Source organism: Pipistrellus kuhlii, unplaced genomic scaffold (assembly GCF_014108245.1).
Source record: "Pipistrellus kuhlii isolate mPipKuh1 unplaced genomic scaffold, mPipKuh1.p scaffold_m20_p_3, whole genome shotgun sequence".
Classification (NCBI taxonomy): Eukaryota; Metazoa; Chordata; class Mammalia; order Chiroptera; family Vespertilionidae; genus Pipistrellus; species Pipistrellus kuhlii.
This window is the reverse complement of record NW_023425529.1, coordinates 143,022,935-143,039,515: the sequence shown is the minus strand read 5'-3', so window position 1 is coordinate 143,039,515 and position 16,581 is coordinate 143,022,935. Positions and strand designations below refer to the sequence as shown.

The 16,581-nt window shown below is 39.6% G+C and overlaps 1 pseudogene; it reads left to right on the top strand.

Moving 5' to 3' along the window:
- The first annotated feature begins 10,646 nt into the window (after positions 1 to 10,646).
- LOC118729678 lies at positions 10,647 to 13,431 on the top strand (annotated as a pseudogene).
- Positions 13,432 to 16,581: the final 3,150 nt, after the last annotated feature.

Here is a 16,581-nt window from a genome sequence, read left to right as displayed (position 1 = left end):
TTTACATATTGCAGTGATCGTGACTGAAAAAGAGGAAAAACTCTTAATGGATACCTTTTTAAAATTTTTTAGAGGTCATAATCATATCTGAATGTGTTTCTATGGCTCATTAATGAGCAAACCATAAAGTTGCCACTTTGAGCAGAGCTCAGGGCAAGAGAAAGATCTGCAGCAATTTCCGGCTGCTAAGAAAGCTATTCCGCAGTCTTTCTCTCATGATGAAACAGATTCAAATATAATTTATGTGTCCTTGACAAATAGAATGTTAAATATAACCATTGTAAAGCCTTCATGAGAGAATCACTAAGCAGACTCCCAGAGTTTTGGAGACAGGCCCTCCTCTTTTCCTCCAGTTTCAAGAAACAGGTAATGTCTTATTATTGGAATCAAGTAGAAAATGCATACTGATCACAGAATCAAGTAAACCTCTGATTGTAACTTCAATCCTATCTCATACAATGCTTTATAAAACTGGTTGTGCACGAGCATAACCCATGCTCAAGTGGAAACAACCTGCACAGTCAGGTTTGAATAGGTTATCACGATGAAAAATAAATTACGGATGTAGACTGCTGAGCCTCCCAATATATGATCTTGCGCATAGCTCCTTTACCTCACTCCACAGCAATGGGCTTGTGGGGAATTTCACAACACCACTATATTCAGGAAGAAAAATAAATTGGTTGCAGATGGTGTTGATTAATATGCTGGCATCGATGGAAATATCTGGTGCAGCATTAACATTCTAATTGAAAGTGCGTCTGCTACCCACTGATGAAAGGAAATATCTCCTTAGGTAGAATTTTGAGTACTGCATCTGATTGTCCTGTTTGAAATGAAATATCACAGAATCACATAACCTGCTAAAAATTAACCTCATCAAACTGAGATAAAAAATAATTTTATACATTTTCTGATAATTATTAGATTTTTTTAAATGTTTCTGCATGTTTCTAAATGCATTGGTCATCTAGCTGACCTTATATTATGTTTTTGTCTTGTCGTTCTGCTAATATTAACCCTGTATAAGACAACAGTTCAACAATTTCTCATTATTATTGAATTTTTTCTCATCTTGTCTGGTGTGTGGATGAGTATATGTTATTGACCTTGGGGGGGGGGAAAACCTTAAAATACCACAACTCACTGCATTTTTACTACTGACTAAGCCACTGGTGCTAAATGAATGCACCAAAAATCAGGGAAACATTATGTTGGGATGAAAATTACCCCAAGTTGAGATGTATTTTCCTCTGTTTAAGTTTAGATGTGTAAAATAGTAGGAAGGGCCAATGGTGTTCATTTTTCCTCTCCACTGGGCTGTATCTAGACGAGACTGCTTTCATCGGTGACTGTATTTCTTTCCGTTTTTTTTTTAAATATTTTTTATTGATTTTTCACAGAGAGGAAGAGAGAGGGATAGAGAGTTAGAAACATCCATGAGAGAGAATCATCGATGAGCTGCCTCTTGCACACCCCCCACTGGGGATGTGCCCGCAACCAAGGTACGTGCCCTTGCCCGGAATCGAACCCGGGACCTTTCAGTCCGCAGGCCAAACCGGTTCCGGCTGTATTTCTTTACCTATTATCCCTATGCAGTGTGTACGGGGAGAGGAAGGCATGTCTTCCTAGGAGAAATCTAAAACCACAGCAGCACTGACACTGTTTCTTCACCCAAATGTAGGAGGGAATAAAAAGAGAGGAAGTGGCAGGAGGATCTAAGATGGCGGCGCCCAGGTGAACACCTAGCCGCAGCCGCACACAACAATTTCAATAAAATACAACTAAAATATAAAACGGACATTGCCCAGAACTACAGGAAGGTTGACTGACTGGAAATTCTACAGCGAGAAGCAAGGAGAAAACCAGGAGGAGGTGCGGAGGAGCTGGAAAAGCCCAAGGTACGGAGACGCAGCGCGCGGAGAGGACGGAGCCGGAGAGGAGGGAGGCCGAGTGCCTGGCGGGCGTTCCCGAGCGGAAAGGAGATAAAACTCCGACTGTGCTGGGCCCCCGACTGCTCTAATTCCCAGTTTTAGGCCAGACCCCGGGGACTCAGGCTCAGCCATAGGGAGCCGGGCTGTAAGGTGGAACCCCGGGGAAGTGGCGAAAGGTCCCAGCGGTGCGCACACTGCACACAGAGAAGGGCCGGCCGGCTGTGCCGCGGGATTGCCCTGACGGGAAGGAGACTGGGGCTCCAGACTGCTCTGAACGCCACCTCCAACTCCACTTCCAACTGAACTGAACCCCAATACCGGGCTCATTGGGGGAGAGCATAGACTGTTTGGCAGCAGGCGAAAATCGAGGGCACCTTTCTCTCAGAGGCGCCGGCAGCGAGCACTGAAGGACCCGCATAGGGCGGGGCTGACGGAAGCCAAAGCTGCAGGCTCCACCCTGAAACCCCGTCCCATCTGTAACTGCGAAATGCGACAACAAAATAGATCACAAACGAAAGAAATGGAGGACAAAAAGCGTCTGGATATAGAGTTCAAATCTACGCTTACAAGGTTTTTCAAGAATTTCCTAGAAAAGATGGATAAGGCCTATGAGGATATGAAAAGAGATCAACTAGAATTAATAAGGAGTCAACAAGAAATGATAAGGGATCAACAAGAAATAAAGAATACATTGTCTGAAATAAAAAATATTTTACAGAGTCCTAAAAACAGAAGGGAAGATTGTAACAATCAAGTCAAAGATTTGAAACATAAAGAGCCAGAAGACACTCCTCCACAGAAGCAAGAAGGCAAGAGAATCCAGAAAATTGAAGATAATGTAAGAAACCTCTGGGACAACTTCAAACGAACCAACATCAGAATTATGGGGGTCCCAGAAGATGAGAGAGAGCAAGATATCGAAAACATACTGAAAGAAATAGTGACAGAAAACTTCCCCCACCTAGTGAAAGAATTAGACTTACAAGTCCAGGAAGCGCACAGAACTCCATACAAAAGGAATCCAAAGAGGACCACACCGAGACACATCATTATTAAAATTCCAAGAGCAAAAGACAAAGAGAGAATATTAAAAGAAGCAAGAGCAAAGAAGGTAGTAACCTATAAAGGAGCATCTATACGATTGTCAGCTGACTTCTCAACCGAAACCATGCAGGCCAGAAGGGAATGGCAAGAAATATTCAAGGTGATGAATAGCAAGAACCTACAGCCAAAAATAATCTACCCAGCAAAGCTATCACTCAGAATCGAAGGCCAGATAAAGAGCTTCACTAATAAAAAAAAGCTAAAGGAGTTCATCACCGCCAAACCAGAATTATATGAATTGCTGAAGGGGGTTCTTTCAGAAGAGAAAGTAAATAAAGATAAAAATTATGAACAACAAATACGTAACTATCAACAAGTGAATCTAATAACCAAGGAAATTAAAAAAATCTGATGAACAATATTAACTGTTGAATATAATAGAATCAGAGGTATGGAAGGGGAGTGAACTGACGATTCTTGGGGAAAAGGGGAGAGGGGGGCGTGGGAAGAGACTGAACATAAACTGTGCACCTATGGATGAGGACAATGGGGAGAGGGGAAAGGGCAGAGGGTGGGGTGGGAACCTGGTGGAGGAGAGCAATGGTGCAATGGTGGGGGGGAAAAAAGGAACATTTGTAATAATATGAACAATAAAAACTTATTAAAAAAAAAAAAAAAAAAACAGAAACAAAAAAAAATAAATAAATAAATTAAAAATAAAAAATTAAAAATAAAAACTATCTCAGAAAACTCCCAAGTTTCACCTTAATATTTCCATTTTGGTCAAGTAATAAAATTATAGCAAAATTAATAATTACTATTTCTTATTAAGGAAGACACTATAATTGTTTTTGTTTCATATTAGGCAATTTCCCATTACTTACATGGATAAGATTCAATAAATATTAATTAACTGAAAAAAAAAAAAAAAGAAAAAAAAAAAGAGAGGAAGTGGTAACCTAGATTTAAGAAGTCTTCAGAGACTTAACCTAGTGCAGTATAAGAGACCTTATTTGAATTTTAAATCGAACAAAGTAAAAGATAAATGTGAACAATGACAAGACATGATAAATTATATTATTAGCATGATAATTTTTCAACTTGGTATTTGATACAAACTAAAAATTAGGGGAGGCAGCCCTGAAATTGACATTTGTTGAAGCTGCGATACGGATGAATCAAAGTCATCCTATTATCCCCTGTACTTTTTAATATCTTTGAAATGTTCCATAATGGAAAGTTTTAAAAGAATAAAGAATTAAGTTTCTTTGTTGTTAATTCTTCTTCGCCCAGAAATTTACCAATCTGGGTTTCAGAAAGTCCAGGGAAAAACTATAGTGCTGATATACAGCACAAAAGACCAATTGCATTCGCTGGAAAATTATCAGATGAAATAATTTCTTTAAGATTTGGTCTCACTACTTAAGTTCAGACATGGTTAGAATGAGCCCTAATAAAACATGGCAGAAAAAGAAAACAGTGTCAGAAAGGACTAACAGTAATTCTGTCTGGATAGAAATGGAACAAAAACCAGAGTACTTCCTGATAACCCTTGAGGGCTTTGCTATCAGCTGCTCTAAGTAATAGTCATTCCATAGAAAGGGCCCACTCCTTTACTGCTTAACCAAATTATATTACACTGTTTATAGATTGTATCAGAATTACTGTAAAGGGTTATGAGTGGATTTTCCAGAATGGCACTTTAACTACAACATGATTGATTCTTTTGTTCATCCTCCCAAACTTTTTTATCGCTGGCAAAGCTTCTCGGAATAGACCAAATGCTCCAGGAAGATCATGACAAAAACACGCATGTCTGTGTTTACAGCTTTCTGAATGTATCACATGCAAAACTACATGAACCTGAGTAGGGCCATTAACATTTTTATTTTAAAATAATTAGTATATTCCATATTAATATCCTTCAAAAGGAGAAATTAGAAACTTGCATTGCATCATAATCTTGCTCTGGTAATACCTCCATGATATCATTTTTAAAATGTCTTTCCTAATTGACTTACTATAAAAAGACAAGTTTTAAGATTTGTTTTTTCTATGTCTTTATAGAAAGTACAGAGTATTCACCTTGTGCTTTCTTTTTACCGAACGTATTTCTCATTATGGAAAAGATATGTGGGGCTTCTCTTTTGTCATCTTCAGTAGCTTACAAAGATCAGACTACTTTGAAATAGAGAATGGTATACTTTGAGCAGCTGCTGCTTGCATAAGTTGTACTTCTTTAGATTACTTTATATTTATTTTCTGTTTATACCTTTGCTGTAATAATAATAAGCAACAGTCTTAGACCCATACAGATATAGTCAGTTTAAACATGCTCAGGAGATCCACCCATGAAGAGTGAGTGTGATATTTTGACTTTCTGTTTCCATAGAAAAGATTAATAGAACATGTGCAGAGTTTGGGGAACAAGTATACTGAAGCATGAATTTAAATATAATTTTCTCCTATATACAAATAAAGACTAATGTATACATTAATTTTGCCCTGACTTGGTTTCTCTGCTTATGAAGCCAATAACAATAAAATATAATTTTGAACTTTTAAAAATTGACATTTTAACATTTTCAAATGAATGATTTTAAATCAATAGCATCTGCTCTTCTGGAATATATTTCTATCTTGTTTTCTTACATGTTAGAATCTCAAAGACAGGAATGTACAGTAAGATTGGTTTGTGAGAAGAACATCAATAATAATAAAAGTACAATATGCTTATTAGACCAGACAGCCAAACAACCTTCTGGACATCGTTCTGGTCATCCTTCCAGTTGAAGCCCTGGCAGTGGGGCAATCCGGAAAGCAGGTGAGTGGTTAGGGGTAAACAGGCAGGCAGGCAAGCAGGTAGGGGCATCAGGCAGGCAGACAGAGTGGTTAGGGGTGATCAAACAGGCAGGCAGGTGAGCGGTTAGGAGCCAGTGGTCCTGAATTGCAAGAGGGTGCAGGCTGGGCTAAGGGACCTCCCTACCCCACCCCCCATGCATGAATTTCATGCACCAGGCCTCTGGTATATAATAAGGACATTATGAAAGGTAATAGGTCATTTATAGTTGTTGTTTTTACATAAATTACAGGTTATAACTGTGCTTAAAACAGTGGTTTTTATTCTTGTCTCCTCTTATTAAGGATATGTGCTGCCTATATTACCCTGGCTGTCACAGAAGAAAATCTAAATGTTTGAGAGATAGAAATATCAATGATGAGAGAGAATCACTGATTGACTGCCTCCTGCATGCCCCACACTGGGGACTGAGCCCACAACTAGGCATGTGCTCTTGACCAAAATCGAACCTAGGACCCTTCAGTCCACAGGCTGATGCTCCATCCACTGAGCCAAACCAGCTAGGGCTGATTTATTTCCAATTGTAGTTTCAGTTCATGGCCACTGAAGTTCTAGTTTAAATAATCATTTCATCTTGTTTAGTCTTAAATTATTAAGTTATATTTATAGAGAAGATAACACTTTAAAAGGTAAATATTTATGAATCAGTGTTAAATTGGGCTATAAATCTGATCCTTAATTAGTCTCAGTTAAAAACAATGCTATGGAAATGAGAAACAAATGGCACTTCAGAATATATACTGCAAACTGAAGTTACTTTCTAAAGGATTTTTTTTTCTTTGAGGGAATGCTAATATCCATCAGATTCAGCATATTTATATTTCCAACTAAGTAAAACCTTGATTTTTTTTTATATAGTTACTTCAACAAATCATAAGAATTCTTATTGAGACATGGATATCCTGTTCAGCTCTGTAGGACCACTGAAGAGGAGTTTAGCTAACTGCTGCTGCTCATGTCACGTTGGCCTATTTGCAGTAAACAGCAAAACTTGTGGCAAATAGTTAATAACGTCCTATTAACGTTATATATTATTATTAGTTCAGTGATTGAGATACTAATGTTTCAGCCAGGTTTTGAGCAGAAAAACAGAAAGCAGCCTAAATGTTTTAATTGGAGAGAATGGGAACAACAAATCTGTCTAGAGGTTTTTGTTTTGGTTTAGTTTGTGTGTGTATTTTTCTGTTTTGTTAATATGTTTTATTTTTTTGTTTTTAAATATATTTTATTGATTTTTTACAGAGAAGAAGGGAAATGGATAGAGAGCTAGAAACATCAATGAGAGAGAAACATTGACCAGCTGCCTCCTGCACACCCCCTACCGGGAAAGTGTCCCCAACGAAGGTACATGCCCTTGACCGGAATCGAACCTGGGACCCTTCAGTCCGCAGACCGACACTCTATCCACTGAGCCAAACCGGTTTCGGCTTGTTAATATGTTTTTATTGATTTTTGAGGGTGAGAGAAAAGGGAAGAGAGAAGGAAAGAGAGAAACTTTGATGAGAGAGAAATATCGATGAGAGAGAAACATCAACCAGCTGCCTCCTGCACAGCCCCTTCTGGGGATAGAGCCTGCAACTAGGGCATGTGCCCTGACCAGGAATGGAACCAGCAACCTCTCGAGGCATGGAACAATACTCTACCAACTGAGCCACACAGGCCAGGGCTGGCTAGATGTTTTAATCAAAAGGAATGGATACAGCAGATCTGCTGCAAAATCAGTGGAAAAATCTGTAAAGCAGCAGGAGGCTGGGCTTCTAGAGAAACAGACAAGAAGAAGGAGATACCCAGAGATCATAAGCGCTAATGAGCTAGGGCTGGCAGAGATGAGTCAGCACTTACGAAAGATGGTATTGCAGTTCATTCTCAATCTTCCTCAAAGGTGCCACTCCACACAGTGGAAGAACCACTGAAATTGTGCTGCCTCTGCCCTGGTACTGTGGGCCAGGATAAACCCTTACTTCCACAGAAAGCAACAATTATAGGAACTATGACCAGAAAGATCTTTCTTTCCCCTCCTCTCTTATTACAACTCCAGCTCGCCCCTTATTCTTTTTGCGGACCTAGTCCTCCCAGTAACTCTATAACCAGTTTCCTAGATAAACTCCTTTCTGAAATAAGGAGAATAAAGGTCTGTTTTTCTTGGTGTCAATAAAATGGTTTTCCTCTATGCATGAGTCTAACAAAAACATATAGGATCCTGGCTCTATCAAGCTCACCAGGTCTAACCAACAATGTAGTGGACCAGCAGAGTGCTCCACACCTGTGGAAACCATCAAGGTTCATGAGTAATAATTATGGAAGAGTTGGAGTATTGATAAGAGCTTTTATTTAAGGCAATGAAGGTAAATGGCTGGCTGTTCTGACTATTTGAAGGTACATACTACTTCTTGTGGTCTTTGCTAATTGATATTTGAGGGGGAAGAAGTGTGGGGGTTATTTTCCATCTCACCACATCAGTAGCTGAATATTAAGTGCCTTGCTTGGTTAATTTATTCCAATAAAAGTTCACAGCTTGAATAGCACTTACAATTGGAGTAATTAACAAATTATCTATGTCATCCGCTGTAATAGATGCCTGTGGTGGGCACTTACATTAGATATAAATATCATTACACACTGAGCCATTATGAAAGGATCATCTATATTCTTTTCAACTTCCTTATAAAAAAATTTTTCCAGTCTTGTTTTTTTCTCATTATCCTTCCAAACTGTTTGGTTTTATCCTACCAAATTAATCATCAATCAGTATCAACCAATTCCTCTGATTATATCCCCATGGAGGCCTGGTGGACATAGATCTTATTAAAAGTGTTTTCCTTCCTTCTGTCTATGGGTGGAACTTCTACGAGGAAGGAAAAGGACAATTAAGGGTTTCTCTTTTAACTGACATTTAAAATAAATGACACATAGATAATTTAATCTGTTATTCTTAAAATTCTAAAAATTCGCCTATGGTCACTTCTAGCATTGAAGAAACAGCATCCCAGAGCCAACTTTAAAAAAAAATAACTTATTCAAGAGTAATTATAATAGTGGTAAAGTTAATAGATCTATCACTATGCAGAAATATTAGCTATTTACAAATGCTATTACATAGCGTTTTTACCCTATGAATTTAAGTGGCACCCAGTAGGTTTTACTTGTTTTGAATTTTTAATCTTTTTTAATAGATGTATTATTTATTGTATGTTATTAGCATGTTATCAAACTACAGAGGATGCTGAGGGTTTCCCTGAACCAAGGTGGTAACAATGACTGTTGTTCCCTTGACCAAACTTTAGTCAGGTTCCTACATCTTCTCCTAGCTCATCTGTGCATTTCCTTGTAAAGTCCAGTTTTAGCAAGAACCCTGCTAGGTCAGTTTAACTGACCCTCCCCACCCCATGTCTGATCTCCCTTGATATATGATCAGGTTCCTCATTCTCCATATCCCCCAGGTGATACCTGATCACTCTGGCCTGTCTTCAGCAAGAATCCGGTTAGGTCAATTTAGCCAGAACCCCTTTTACTCTTGATTTTTCCTCCTAGTAATTTTTTACCCATTAACCCCACCCCAATTATTGGCTACAAACTCCCTCTTGCCCATACTGTATTTGAAATTAAGCCTAGTCTCTCCCACACTGTAAAAACCCATTGCAGCCATCCCTATAACTATCACAATGGCTCTGAATAAGTCTACCTTAGCATGTTCAGCAAATGTTATTGAATATTTTAACAGTTATCTGCACCAACCCAATCTCTCATTTTGAACATCCATGTTCCCAGAGCAAACACACACACACACACACACACACACACACACACACACACTGATATTGCAATCCAAGAATCATGTGATCTCTACTTTAGTATTGCCATTGGTGCTATTATTTTGCCTAATGTTTATTCGTTATTCAAGCTAAGTAAATTTAGTGTTGGGTAAAGACTACTTTGTCTCAGAATTTGATTTCTAATCCAAACCCAGGATCACTGCTGCTGATCAAGCCGAAAGAATGAGCAGCATGACCTACAAACACAGCCAATTATCCCACTAAAGTACTGAATATTTTTACTAAATGATCAGAGATAAGACTAGGCACTATAAAAGATAAATAAATGAAGAAAAATGACTTTAGCTTCAAATAATCATGTTTTATACAACTAACATTTTATAAATTTAATGTGATGCATGTTGTATAAAAATTAGAAAGAGATGGAGGGAAAATGAAGAGGAAGAGGAAAATATTCGTAGTGAAGGCAAGCTAAGAGAGGTGAGCAAAATTATGCATGGCCCTTGCCTTTGCGGAGTGTAAGGCAAACGCCTGCTTATAGAGTAAATGTGTGGGAAACCTGCAGCTGCTGAAGTTTTAACTGAATCCAACAGGAATCTCCTGACTATCTTGTTGACTATGCTAAGAGTGCAAATTTTATTCATTTTTTAAACTTTTGTTTAACTTTCAAAGTGTCAGATAACTGATTGCCCATACATTCATCAGTCTACAATCCCGTTACATTTTCTATATTATTTTTACTGAATTATAAGTAGCACGACTGATACATAAATTTATAACCCTTCAGCTTTAAAACTCAGAATATAATAAGGTGGTTTCTTAAAACCCGTCACATCATAAATAATGTGGTCTTTATGTGGCAAAAACTGTGCTGCTAAATATCAGGAAAATAAAAATAGAGGGATAATGTCTGCCACTCCTAAACTGTTCAACCAGGAATTCAGATGAGAGGAAATAGGAACCCTGTCTCTTTCCTGTTCTCTAATTATTATATATTTTATCCTAAAGAATTTAGAGTGGCTTTTCTCTCCAAGGATGGGAGGATGGTAAGCTGCCTAAACCTCAGCCTCAGGAATATCTCTAAAGCATTTAACATAGCAAATCCTTTCAAAAGATTAGGTAGTTATAAGTTGTTACATTAAATGTTGCATTCTCCAACAAAGAGCCAAAATAAGTAATCTTATTATCACATATATGTAAACATCACTTGGTAACCTAAAACAGAGAAAACTGTTCATAGCACAAACAAAGCAATTTCTACATGTAAGCAAAAAAGCAATTATAAAATTCCATAAGCATAAAACTATAAAGTAATACCTCAGATTTAATCTCTCAAGTCAATTACATGTGATTTTATTAACTAAGGAAAGCTCATCTTCAAAAGATTAGTTTCTGAATCTCCACCCATGTTTACTTCACAATTACAATTAATATGCACTTAATAGAAAAATATATCAATCATGAGCATATTAATGCATGAAAATTTATAGAGCCATAAATTTTGGAAATGCAAAAGTAATTATACTATTAGGATAAATTTTTAACTGTAGTAGTCTGAAATTCCATGTATAGCTCAATATAATTTATATGGAAGTCTTTATCACTGAAAGAAATAATGCCTCATCATACCATTTTAGGATTGTTTTTAAGAATTCTCTGAAATCATCTACTTGCTAAGAAAGAAAAGTCAAATGCAAAAAGATACCCATAATGTATTCATGTCCTTCAGCCCTCAGTAGATAAATCATTCTTATTCAAATGAAATCCTTGACTTTTTTTTTTTCTGCTCCTATGTTCAAGAGATATGCTAAGGGTATACAAATTCTCAGAGAACACTCTGCCTCTCTATTTCATTTTCCTTTGAGGATGAAGAATAAAACTAGTGAGAGGAATGCAACCTAAAATGAAACCTCAAAGGATAATTAATTGAAAAACGATGCAGGACATGCACTATTTGGTGGAGAAGTTTCATGTTTTGTTATTCCTATCCACAATGTCCTGTGAGACTTTTCTCCTTATCAGACAGAATGTTCAATGTACTAACTGTAAACTTAAGGAGAATTGAGACGTTTTAGAACTCCCCTATTACCGCAGCGATGTTATTTTCCTCTAAATTGGCTTAACTGTGATTGCCCAGGGACCAGTTGGAGGTATCAGGGAAAAAAATTAGCTAGAGCTGCTATCACCTACAGTGCATGGCTGAAACAGAATTATTCACTCTAAAGCGGTGACTAATTTAATGGAAGCCAGGTTGGGAAAGGAGTCAAATGTGCCTTAGCATTGTAAATGCCAGTGCTGTTATGCTTTGAAAACCGGAATCTCAGTAACAGGAAGGATATGCTATTATTGTGCATGCATAAAGCTAGATTGAACTAACTCCAAAAATAAGTACTAAAATAAAATAAAAAGTAAAAGTAACCTTCAGAGCCAGGGGCTGGACGGGGACCGGTCCTGTGGATGAGGCAGCGTAGAGGCAGTGGCAGCTCAGCAGGCGGATTCAGGCATCAGGGCCAGGGCAGCCAAGATCCTACGGGAGGTGAACAACTGCATCATTGAGGAAATGCTCACACTCAAGTTTGAGAATGGCCACAGGAAACTAACCAGAAGCAGCAGAAGTAACATTTGCAGCCCTACCTGGTTTGGCTCAGTGGACAGAGTGAAGGTCTGTGGACTGAAGAGTCCACAATAGATTCCGGTCAAGGGCACATGCCCGGTTTGCAGGCTCCATCCCCAGCAGGGAGCATGCAAGACGCAGCCGATCAATGATTCTCTCTCATCATTGATGTTTCTATCTCTCTACCTCTCCCTTCCCCTCTGAGATCAATAAAAATTTTTTTAAAAAAAAATAAGTAACATTTGCAGATTATGATGGGGTCCTCTATCATATTTCAAATCCTAGTGGAGACCAAAGAAAAGCGATGGTCAGTATTTCTTTAAAATTCTGCAAAGATCTTCAGAAGGCACGTGGTGCCGATGAGTCACTAAAGGGAATGTCTGGGAGCTTCTTGGTGCATCCAGAATCGGGGTGCAATGTCTCTTTGCTATGCGACCTTGGACCTCTGCCTGCATCCGCAGCTTCCACTGTGCACCAGGCTGGCATGTTGAAACGAACCTGTTTTGCCTCCGTCTTTGAGGAATACTTCCAGCTCCAGGAAGAGCGCGCAAGGAGGGAGAGAACAGGGCAGTTATCCATTAGAGGGAGGATGAGACCAGGTCTGTGGAGCCTGAGAAGGGCAGAGCCACGGTGGTCTTCAGCACAGCTGAAGGAGGAGGACGGTGCTGTCATTGGAAAGGTGTTCATGCAGGAGTTCCAGGAAGGACGCAGAGCCCGCCACGGGGCCCACAGACCCTCTCTAGCCCCAGGGAACCTCCTCTGCGGCTGAACACCACGATGCTGCTGTGGTGACACTGGCTACCTCACCTTCCTGCTGGTCCCTCGCCACACCAAAGCCAGCGCTCCAGACAACACCATCAGCCTGATGCACCTCAGGTGCTCTTGGTCTAAGGCCTGTATTCACACACATGTGTGGGCAAAATAATCCCACACAAAATAATCCTCAGGGTGCTGCACTGGGCACGCCCAGATGCCCAGAGGAAAGAAATAAAGGCAATCCCGGGAAAAAGTTTTCACCCCGCAAACTCAGGAACAGGAAGAGCAGGCGGCTGGCAGCTGAAGGCCGGAACACTTGCTCCTGGGTGGGGAATAGGAGCTTTTCATGTTGCACCTCTTCAGGTTCGCAAGGGATTCACCATTTCGGTTCCATTTTGTACTCGTTCGGAAAATAATCTGCAGAAAGGAGCTGTGCTTGAAAGGACTTGATAGTTCCCAAGAATTTCTTTTTTTTTTTTTTAATCCACTTGATCAACTTAATTCCTTTTCTTTATCTTCCCGCCTTCACTCCCCTTCCTTTCCACTTTCCTCCCAAGCTCTTATGCTTTGCAATGTGTTACTGGTAATGAGTTGCAGGGTAAAGCAATTTTAACTTGTTTTCTCCTGAGTATTTGAATTCAAAACTCCTGTATCTAAAGAAATACGGTTGGGGTGGGTCATTAATAAAGAAAAACTTTCTATCTATAAAAAAAAATAAAAGTAACCTCCACAGTTGCAACATGTGCTGCTTTTTAAATCATTAATAAGGGAAATCAATAAAGCTCTATGTGTTGCAAGGGAGACCAAACTGGCATTAAAGCATAAACAATGGGAGGGAAACCTTTTTTTTTTTTTTTTTTTGCCTAGAAACAAAGATAGGAGGACCTCCTTAGCACCTGGACAATGTCTAAGAAAGTCACCCTTTTATCCCTTTTCTATGGGTAATAGTTGAAATCCCGCCAAAACCAGTTTGGCTCAGTGGATAAAGCGTCAGTCTGCGGACTGAAGGGTCCCAGGTTCGATTCTGGTCAGGGGCATGTACCTTGGCTGCAGGCACGTCCCCGGTGGGGGGCGTGCAGGAGGCAGCTGGTCGATGTTTCTCTCTTATCGATGTTTCTGGCTCTCTATCCCTCTTTCTTCCTCTCTGCAAAAAATCAATAAAATATATATTTTTTTAAAAACAGTTGAAATCCGCCAAAACCGGTTTGGCTCAGTGGTAGAGCGTCGGTCTGCTGACTGAAAGGTCCCGGGTTCGATTCCGGTCAGGGGCATGTACGTTGGTTGTGGGCACATCCTCAGGAGGGGGTGTGCAAGAGGCAGCTGGTCGATGTTTCTCTCTCATCGACGTTTCTAGCTCTCTCTCTCCCTTCCTCTCTGTAAAAATCAATAAACAAACAAACAAAAATAGTTGAAGTCCCTGTTGAAGAAGAAATACCAGAATAGGGGTGTTCAAAGAAGAGGCTGGGGAAGGAAAGCAGGATTTTTAAAGGTATTAATACAGTCGTTGACATGTGTTCCTTTTACACTTTTAGAATCCAATTTTCACCTTTTTTTTTAGTTATATTTTAACAGTTTTATAAACCTTCTCTAAGTCACTGACACGGATTCACCTGAGATAGCCATAAGCTATTTTTCACAGGCTGCTTAAGCTCCTGCACATCTTTTCCTTCCTTGTAGAATAAGACTCGATGGGTTTCCTTTTCCTTTTTCTACCTGGAATGTCATATTAAGAATGATTCTCATTTAATCGGTTCTGACAAGGACACTATTAAGGAACCCAAGTTGACTTGATATGTGGAAACAGCGCTCTCTACAAAGCTGGCTCCGTATCTGGCTTCTACGGCTTCAGCCTCGCTGGCAGGGCAGGAACCTCAGCTGGCTCTGTGAGAGAGGAATTGGCCCACACTTACAGGAACCACAGGTAAAATCTGGTGACGAGAGTGTCTTGGGCTTATATTCCTAGTGTCAGGATTGAAGTAGTCATCGCAGAAAGTTTTAAAATCCAGTTTAAGATTCCATGTGAGCACTGACAAACAGAAGTTAATTATCTGGCCTTCATTTGCTCAATAATATATGTTTAAAAAAAAAAAGTATATTGTGTTAAATTAATTAAACAATGAGACCCGAAGACTGAAGTGGGTTTAATGCCTTAGTAGTCTACCCAAACAAACTAAAACCTAAGCCTGGAGTGCTTCAAGGTTAAGAAATAAAAACCGAAGGACAATCACAAAGAGCCAACTAGGCTAAAAAAAAAAAGGTAACTATAGCCAATCAAATAATCTATTTGCTTTGCTTTCACCTCTCCTCTGTAAGCCTTTCCCTGGGCTCCTGTGGGTGGAGTACTCCCCCCCACTTCTAAATTGGCACTGCCTGATTTGAACAGATTTCTGCTCAAATAAACTCTTTAAAAATGTTAATATACCTAAGTGTATATTTTAACAATAATGGTTAGTACTTTTGCTGCACCTGTGGAAATAAAATAGGTCACAACTAATGAGGACAGCACTTTTGTGATTATGGATAATCTTTGGAGATTATGATCACACAGGTTTAGATGGTGAAAATAATTTTAGCAGAGCCTGGAAGTAGGTTAAAGCAATTGCTGTTTTTCCCTTCCATGCCATACAGAGTTTGCACCTTCAATTGATTTATCTATGTTCAGAGCTATCTTATAGCTCTGCAGAAGCAGAGGTTGGCAGGTAGATATTAATGTGTTACAGATATCAGTGGTTTCTGTCCAGTGAGAAAGAAAACCCCAAAGGTCATCATTAATTGCTCTGTTATTAAACTAGTTTTGAATCTAATCTCACATTATTTTCCTAAAACTCCATTATTAACTGATCTATAAATAGCTAACTCCTTAAGTGCACTTAAAACTGGTTTTAATATTTTTCCTTCTTTAAAAATATTTTTCTTAAATAATAAAATATTTGACTCATAAAAGCTACTGATTAATATATAATATATAGCACTGTAAACATTTTGGAAAAATATGATGGAAACTATGTGTTTCTAAATATAAAAATAAATAGAGTTGAGGGGGTCGTTCCAAGATGGCTGACAGGTAAACACCTAGCCACAGCCGCACACAACAATTTCAATAAAATACAACTAAAATATAAAATGGACATTACCCAAAACTACAGGAAAGTCGACTGACTGGAAATTCTACAATGAGAAGCAAGGAGAAAACCAGAAGGAAGCGTGGAGGAGCTGGAAAAGCCTAAGGTACAGAGACAAGCGGCGCGCGGAGAGGACAGAACCGGAGAGGAGGGAGGCCGAGTGCCTGGCTGGCGTCCCTAGCAGGAAGGAGATAAAACTCCAACTGTGCTGGGCCCAGCTCCAACTGCTCTGAACCCCAGTTCTAGGCCAGACCCCGGGGACTCAGGCTCATCCATAGGGAGCCGGGCTGTAAGGTGGAACCCCGGGGAGCAGCGAAAGGAGGTCCCGGAGGCGCGCACATTGCGCGCAGAGAAGGGACGGTTGGCTGTGCCACGGGATTGCCCTGACGGGAAGGAGACAGGGGCTCCAGACTGCTCTGAACGCCACCTCCAACCCCACTTCCAACTGAACTGAACCCCAATACCGGGCTCATTGGGG